Below are 9147 nucleotides of genomic sequence, written 5' to 3' on the forward strand. Positions count from 1 at the left end.
ACTCCTCGTTAAGCGACCGCGGAGGTCTTCCGTGGTCTGTCTGGAGGCGCCTGCTGTCTGTGCTTGGCCCCTCTCTTTTCTGTTAGCCTCATCACATGACCCAGCATTCTCTACTCCCCAGTCTCACTGTTTGGTTCCTCGTCCCAAAAATTACTAGCTGACCCCTCATCCTCTTGTTTCTTCCTGCTGGTGCCCTGGATGACCTGCTCCCGCCACTGGTTACTCCTGGTGCGAGATACTTTGTGTTCTTCAAGGCCACATCAGGCGCTGCAGCAGCAGCGTGGGAGACAGCAGCACCCCCAGTTTGCTTGCCAGGTCCGTGGACAGGTGCCAAAGACGGAAGGTCTCTGCTTGAGTCCTTCTAGGGGAAAAAAAGAGAAATTTCTCTCTGTGGGAGGCGTGCGTGGACATGGACACGTGGTCATGGTCTAGATGACCATTAACAGGCCAGTGCCCCTTCAGGATCGTTTGAGGAGCCTGAGCCCCCCCCCCAATTGTACATCCACCCTGAGGTATGATCTGTCGGGTCCCAGGTCACAGGGAGCCCCTATTCTGAATCCTGCTAGGATAGTTAGGAGAGTCAAGACTGAATCTCCAGCCCCATTTTCCCCAGCTGTTCTCATTTTGTGGCCTTATGACCACTGCACCCCACTCTCACCACCCCGCCCCCAAAAGTCCATAAATAGCAAGGAAGATACCTTTAGCTTATAGCCATCCATTCCATTCTGGAACTCACAGCCAGTTAATCCAGGACCCTACCTGTAGCTAACACCCAGCAGAAGGGGCTGGTGACACCCTTGCCTCATGACAGCCGGCGTCCTAAGTGATCACTCAGCTCCCCTGTGTGCCCCCTATCCACAGTGCCCCTGCCACTGTGCTCTCGTCTCGCCACCCATCTTGATTGAAGTCTCTGCTGCAGCCCTCTGACTCTGACTTTGAGGAGATCCTGCACTCTCCTGAATAATTCTCTGCTCCCTGTGTCTTGGATGCCATCCTCTCACCAGGGGCAGGCCTGGGCTCTGCGCTCCCCTCAGCTCCTGGAGGGGGCTCATCCTAAGTCAGCATGACTGACTCCCCAGCGGCCACTGAACCAACACCACGCTCATCAGTGTGGCCATTAAGGCTCTTTATACTCAGCTCTCCCTCCTTCTCCGGGGCACCCTCACCCTGTGCCTTGCAGGGCACCTTCCAGTTCAGCCCTTCTGCATAAGTTGCAGTTCTGGTCCCCCTCCTGTATGTGCTTGACATCTCATTGCCTTTAGTGTAGGAATCCAGTCCAGTGGGCAAGAGGCCATCCCTTTTCATGGCTGAGTAGTATTCCACCACCCCAGGCCGTTGCGATATCAGGAACTACCTATCGGTGACCTGTGGGTGGGAATAAGTGACACCCAGGATTCCCTTCCTACTGCCTCCAAAAAAGCTGACTGTTGACTTCTCTGGTATTTTAGCTAACTGGTTGTGCCAACACAGCTGTTCTTTAAAATTACATTTACCAACTTCTACTTGAGTAAATTATATAAAAGACACAGATCACAAATCCATCTCACCTAATTATTTCACTACACTTACTGCCCTTTAGGTTCTTGAGATTCTTATATTCCTGTGGTGATGAAAATACAAAATGATGATGTGCATGTCCACCAACCACTCGGGGAATGTTCAGGCCTTGGGAATCAGGAAATGCCATTGGGCTGCTGTTGTTTTCCCTGCAAAGAACAGATGATTAATTACTCAGCAGCACCCAGGTTGGGCAGGACGCTGGCGGTCTCTCAGCATGTCCCAGCGGCTGGCATCTGCCTGGTAGCAGAGGACACAGGATGTGTGAGATCGTTCAGGGGGCTGGAGAAATGGGTGACAGGCTGGCTTCCCCAGGTGATCCACAGAGCTGAGGCCCTCAGGTGGCCACTGCCTCAGTCACAGTCAAAACGGGGAAGCTGCCTGTGGGCTCAGCCCCACCCGCTGTCCGAGGCCCCTGGCCCTGGGCAGCAGCAGCCTCTCCCCAGGGGACCCCACCCCGATCCAGTGGGCTCTGTCCTGACCTTATGCATGGGCAGGGGAGGAGTCACACCTGGATCTCCAGCTCTAAGCGAGTTTGAAAAAGGTTTGAGGTTTCCAGTTCCTGCATGAGTGAAAGGGGTCAAATGCTCACGGGAAAAGTGCTTCCGAGTCTGCCATGGTGAGGCGACTCCCTCGGCGGCCCTCAGCCCTTTGGCACTGCCAAAGTGGGCACAGGCCTGGCGTGCGGGGTGGGGGGCTGTGGGTTAACACGTCATATGCGGGTGATGGTGGAAACGGAACCTAGTCTTCTTCATTTCGTCGTTGCCAAGAAGCGGTTTCTGAAAGGAGGTTTGGGCCCAGTAGGAAACCTGTGACCTGAAGCCTGCTCCCTTCTCTGCCCGCCCCCCACACCCTCTGTCCCGTCATCTGGATGCTGTTGCCTCCCATTTTGCTTGTTTCAATCTCCTCTTCCCTCTCTTCCTCCTCCTTCCCCTCCCTCCTTCCTCCTCTTCTGCCCCCTCTGCGTCCTCTTTCTCCAAGTTCTTGTCTTCCTCCTCCTCCTCTCCCCACCCCCCGCCACCCTGCACCAGGTTTCATCCCCAAGAAGTTCCTCCTGCAGACACATGGGGACCCTTCCCAGTCCTTCTTAAGATTTATTTATTTGTGCATGAAGAACTGGGGTACAGGCCAGAGATGCAGGGGCTGTGAGAGGATTCACCAGAGACAGAGTGGGGAGCAGAATAGGCAGATCAACAAAGTATACTGCTGAGGGGAGCAGTGGGCGGATCAGGAGAGGTCTGCTGCACCACGTGAGTCACCTTCCTGCCCGGAGGTTGAACTTGCACCAAAGCGGCTGTCGCCAGCTTCGCAGTGCTGCACTTTAACCTGTTGCACCATCCAGGAGGGCCTTGGCATTGCTTCTCTTAATGAAATCCCCCTGTAGGGTAGTTCCTACATGCTGCAGGAATATTGGGTCTGGAGGAGCATGGCATCAGATCTGGACTTAACTGAGCATAATCCATGTTGCTGTGAACGCAGGGAGTTTATCCTTTTTGAATGCTGAATAATATTCCACAGCATATATCACTCTTCCATCTTCTTGATCCAGTCATCTAGGTGAGAATTCTAAAGACTACACCTGAGAGGAGAAATCAAACATTGTGCAAAAATGAACAATGATGTAAAATATATATGTATATAACTGTTAGAACAAACAAATTGGGATCTCCTATTCATGGGGATCATGGCCCAGAAATTGCCTGCCCCTTTAGGGACTGAGTGCCTGTCCTTGGGGTCCCTGCATTCTCCTCTGGGGGGCATGCATTGCTTTTGGAGGCTGCTCTCTCAGCACAGCTGGCTGCAAAAGTTCACATGCTTTTTCAAAATATGAAATACCTGCCTAATCCACAACACGATTGTGTCCCATTTCCCCTAATAGCACCTTACCAAGAGCTTTTAATAACAGCATTCTGTGGACAGAGACGCTGGTGCACTGTGCTTCTGGGTTGTGTGTTGGGGGCCTGGCCATGAGCCTCTGCAGAAATCCTTTTACTGCTCTTATTCCAGATTTTCTGGCTTAAAATGATGTCTGTAAGTACTTTGATTTCTCTGCAGAGACCCCGTGGTGAGTTCTAAGTGCCGGCCCTGCTGTGTCTGGGGAGAGGCTACTGATCTTAGTGTGAGCTGGCATGGGGGCTGGGGGCCTCCAGGGAGGAGCCCCAGAATCCTCAGTCTAGTTGGGGCTGCTGGGTGCGGAGGGACATGGGTGCCCCTCTTTCTATGCCAAGCCCGCCATTAGCCAGGTCAGGTCACTGAGCAGAAGTTAGACGCTAATGTGTCAAACATCCTGGAAGCCTATGTCACCCCTATTATACTGACCCCTTCAAAGCCCAGGCAGGCCAGGGGTGCTGCCCAGGACAGCCTGGGAGCTTGGTAGGGTCTCCTGGTCTCACACCCTCGACAAAGCTCCCAATCCACACCCTGTTTCTGCCTTGGTACACAGGCTTCATGGGGAACCGAGGCGGAGGACGGTGGGCCCTGATTCCAGCTCTTGAAGCAGATAGAAAATGCTCCTGACCAAGAACTTTGGGAATCCTGCTGTTGGGAACTGCATATTAGGTCATGGTAGCTGAAAATAAATCAAGTAAATAAATAGAGGCTACATCAAATATGATGCATCATTCCGAGGGTTGGAAATCGCTTTAGATGCTGCGCGCACAGCAGCTGTCAGGATTGATGGGGATGGCCGTGCTCGGAGAGCTGGGGTCTAGTGAACTCGAGTAACCAAACGGTGGGGAGCCCAGGGCCCAACTGTCCTCGGGGCCAGCGTGAGAAGGAACCCGGATGCCAGCAAGACCTCGGCGCTTTAGCTTCATGTCTCAGAGTCTATGCAAAACCTCCAGTGTGAGGGCGTGTGGTGGCCATCACCCACATTCCTGGTGGCAGAGGAGGAGGATGCTGAGTGGGGAAATGGCAGAGAGGTGCCCAGGAGTGACCAGTTCATGTCTGGCATGAGATCAGCTGGGCACGAAAGTTCCAGGTCAGGCGGGTAGTGTCGGGGGGTCCCCGGGCCAGCTTGGGGCCAGGGCAACTGTACAGACTGCACAGTGGGGTGTGCCCCCTGGGGCTGCCATCTGAGCCTGAAGACTCAAGCCCACTCCAGAAGGATGAACGTATTTGCCCCACTTGACCTGAAGCCCGCTGGGAGGGAAAGGCTGGCCGGGTGCCAGCAGGGAAATGGGGTTCTTGTTTCTAGCTGGGCTGCTGACCTGACTTCTGTGCCGGTACCTCCACCTGCAGCGTCCGCAGGCTGTTCCCCGGCACCGCATGGGCCCTGGCGAGACCTGAGGAAGGTAACGTGGCTGTTTGCTAGCAAACTCATTTTCTTCCTCTTTTTCCTGTGGCTGGACCGTGGTATGTTTATTCCTTATCCTGGGTCTTTGCTTCCAATCCAGCTCCATGCAACTTCCATCCTCAAACTGTTCCATGAATTTTCTTTTGCTTACGGGAATACTATGCCCGCTCAAGGTCATCTCAAACCTCCTCTTTTAGGAAGTTCCCCAGTACTGAAACTGAGGCTCAGGGGAGCATTAGACTTTGCCCCCAGGAGAAGGACGTGGATTACCTGGAGCTTGTCCACTGTATTTTGATGACCTTATCATCTGATTAGATAGGCTGACCTTCAGAAGAGTGGCTTCCAGATTTTGGGGTGCATGAGCAGTGCCAGGGCACTCTTTCACAGGGCTGTGGTAGAGCTGTAGAACTCCAGGGTGGGGACCCAACCTAGTTTCAACAACCCTGGGGGGATGATGGCTGGTGTGGCCACACTGAGAACCCTGGACGTAAGAGATGGACATAGCGGCAGAAGATGTGGGTCACGTGGGGTGATTTGGATTCTGGTCCCTCCACAGATCTACTGAGTAGAACCCCTAGGGCGGATGGGGTCTGACTGAGTACCCAGGGGGTTTTATCTTCTGGCAAGTTTGGGAAAGCTGATCGAGAGCCCCCTGGTTAGCCACTCATTTTTTCATCTTGGTTGTAATCCCCATGGACTTCTGTCTTCTTCAGTGATTCTTCTGCATCAGTTAACTCCTTGAAGGCCCAGACAGGAACCCTGAACTCAGAATTGTCCCATGAGCTGATGTGGTCCTGGACAGGTGACTGGTGTCACTTGGCCACATCTGCTCAGGGGAGAGTCCTTTCCAGAATAGAAGGAGGTGCTTATACCAAAGCTAACACGGGCCCTTCCTGTTGCTTCCAGCCATTTTCATTCCATTAAAGGTTTTATTAAGCTCCAGAGAGGGCTGAACCTCACGCCCAGGATTCTTATAATTCTTCGTAGGTGAATTCAGCTGGAATTAGCATTGTCTGTAGTGGGAGGGCTTCGGGAAAGTTCCTGGCCTGCGTGTTACACATGTCACAGGCAGCTGTAACATCTGCTTCCCTTCCTATATCTTCCTCCTCAAGTAGTTGTAGCATGTAGATTCATGACTTGGACACTGCATGCGTTCAATTAATATTTTCGATTCTTATATAAATCTCAGAGACACTCTCAGGAAAGATAATATTGATTGATGAATGTGAACAAACACATGTCCCATGTATATTATTCCACTCCAGATACTGGGTTCCTGCAGCACCTGTCCGGTGTCTTGCATGATGCCTTCCTAAGTATTGTTTGTTCCTGGATGACTAAAGTTATTACTGTCCCAAGGTGAAAACTTATGAAGTGGAAAATATGTACTTCTCTATTAAAATATCAGTATGTTTATCATAAAGCCACCTCAGTCTTCTGAGCATCGATGTCTTTACACTCACAATGGAAACAATAAACACTTTATGCATTTTTAAAAATCTCTGAAGAAAATGTTGACCACAGTGCACACATATAACAAGCTCTCAAATTGTAGCTTCATGATGTGATACAGACATTTGAGACTTAGACAAAAGGGAAGGCATATATTTTAACCCTACAATCAAAAAAACAAAACAGCATAAAGGAAATTATAAAAACTCAGTGTTGGTGACACTGTCGAAACAGAGACACACATTTTGGCGGGCTCTTTATTGGTGCATAGCAAGTCATAAATATTTACAAATACTTTTACCTTAGAATAGCATAAGTTCTAACAATCACCACAAGAGAATGGTTTATTCAGAGTGATAATTGCAATACAGGCATCAGTGTAATTTATAAAGATGAAAACAGAAACTAACCTATGCACAAAAATAGGAAAAGGTTTACATGAATTATGGTGCATCAATGTGATGGACTATTTCACAGTCATCAAAAAGGCTAAAGGTAAAGTCCATAAAATCACAGCGTGATTTAAAAATAATATATAGAATATGTGCACTTTGATTAAATGATTTGATGTAGAATTGTGGTTTCATATAGGCATGAAGATTAGAAAAACAAAACCACTGTGACTATGTTCACTTTGTTACATTAACTGCATTTTAGATACATAATTGCCTCTATTTTGAATCCTCCTTGCAGTTCTTCAAGGCATCTTTCCTTATTTCCCCTTCTAAGATGAGGGAAAAAGCTGTATGCAAACTGATTAAGTTGCACATCTCATAAAAGAGGAAGTAGGTCTTGGGATGAAAGCTGTCCCTCTGACCCTCAGATCTGTGCTCTTTAAAATGAATTATTCACAAATTATTTTACTACATTTGGCATTTCCTTTGTGCATATTTGGTGCTAATTTCTCTTAAGAACTCACTTCAATTTGATGTAATCACAATGCTATAGAACATGTGGAAATAGACTGCAGGGTTTATTATAGATACTATAGTTCACTTATAGTTGAATGTGGGGTATGGTTATATTGATGGTCTCAGTAAAAAAAAAAAAAAAATTCCTAGTATCCATGACCTTGCATAATATTCCCTAATGTAGACACTAGACTTTGCTGTGTGAGGGGCCTTGGTCAATGGGCCATTGGCAGGCATGACGTGAGGGTCTTGATAAATACTCGTAGTTGCCGTTTGCCCGCTTAGAACCCAGCCGCCATGTTCTGAGGAAGACCCAGTTAGCCATAGGGGAGGTCACATAGGAGAGAACTGAAGTGTCTTAGAAAATAGGCCCAGATAGACTCTCATCTCACAGCCAGCACCAGCTGCCAGTCACATGGCTCCATTAAGGCCCCACATGTCAGTGACCCTTGGCGATGCCATGAAGAGGGAAGAGTCACCAGTGAGCCTATCCCACCTACAAAATCAGAACAAATAATAAGTCTCTGTTGTTTTAATCCACAAAAATTTGAAATGGTTTATCTGGCAATAGATAACTGATATGCTACAAATGAAAAATTTAAAGTCCTAGGATAAACTTAGTACATAGTAGATGCTTCATTAAAATGTGCCTCGGGAAGAAGGTATAAATTCTATGACTTGGCATCCAGATCCTCTTTCTGACTGTCTGCTGCCACCTACTACTTTAACAAGACAACGTCTCTGTGGAGCTGGATTCATCTGTAAGCCGGTCAGCCATCCGGGCTCAGCAATCCCTCCTAGAGGGCAGACTGTCCAGGTCCATAGCAAAAGGGCATTGTCCTTTCTGAAATGCCAGATCTTTTATAAGCTGGAGAGTTACAGCGACTGCCTGATAATTGCCCTGCCCCTGCTAGTGTTTCCATTCTTGGCTCCCATAATAAAGTTCAGTCTCATGCTCATTTTTTATCTTCCTAAATGGAGCCTGCCATGGAACAGCCATTTGTATTAAGGTCTCAGGAGTCCATGACTGTTCCCAGCCACAGCACCCCCCCGCCCCACCACTGCCTCTGTTCAGATCCCACCACCCTTCCCCTGGGTAATTACACAGACCCTCCCAAGTCTCCTCAGCATCTTGGCTTACACGCCTCTTGTCCATTCTTTGCAGCAGGCAGTAGGCCATTTTTACAGCACAAATCGAATCATTTCACTCTGCTTTAAAAAAAACTCCCCAGTAGATTCCCCAGTGTGCCAAGCAGCATGTCTCTAAGTGGATTAACGGGTGTTTCATAGGGTCTGGGCGAGGAATGGCAGTCAGAGTTTAATACATTTGGGAAGCTCTGGGTTAAGCCAAGTCAACCAGGCATCTTTGTGTGCTCGTTACAAGACTTATCAGAGCCTTTAAAGGCTCATGTGAATTGTGGATCTCCCACAGGGTGGTGTTCCATGTGAATCGATTACTTGCACTGTCTTGGCTGGCTGTCTTGATCCCATGGAGTTAAGGTTTAGAGCTGGTGAAGGATTTCCAAGTCCTTTATGTTTTTCCGAAGTTTTTGCTTTCTGACACCGCGGCATCTTTGTACCTGCACACGTGTTACCCCAGGTTACCCACCCTGCTCTCTCACACCTCATTCATTTTTCTTCATCCTCACTTTCCACTTATACCTTCCAGTGGGTACAGTCACACCTCCACCCCAACCCACCCCCTCTGCCTCCCCAACTCAGGCTGGGCTGGATGTTCACCTCATTGCATCCCATGTTTTTCCTATGTTTACAAAAGATTTATTTACTTATGCATACAGAACTGGGGTACAGGCCAGAGGTGCAGGGGCAATGAGAGGCTTCACCAGAGACAGAGTGGGGAGCAGAACAGACGGATCTAAGAAGTACACTGCTGAGGGGAGCAGCGGGCGGGTCAGGAGAGGTCTGCTGCAC

This window comes from Condylura cristata, unplaced genomic scaffold, assembly GCF_000260355.1.
Source record: "Condylura cristata isolate star-nosed mole 26May11 unplaced genomic scaffold, ConCri1.0 scaffold00028, whole genome shotgun sequence".
Classification (NCBI taxonomy): Eukaryota; Metazoa; Chordata; class Mammalia; order Eulipotyphla; family Talpidae; genus Condylura; species Condylura cristata.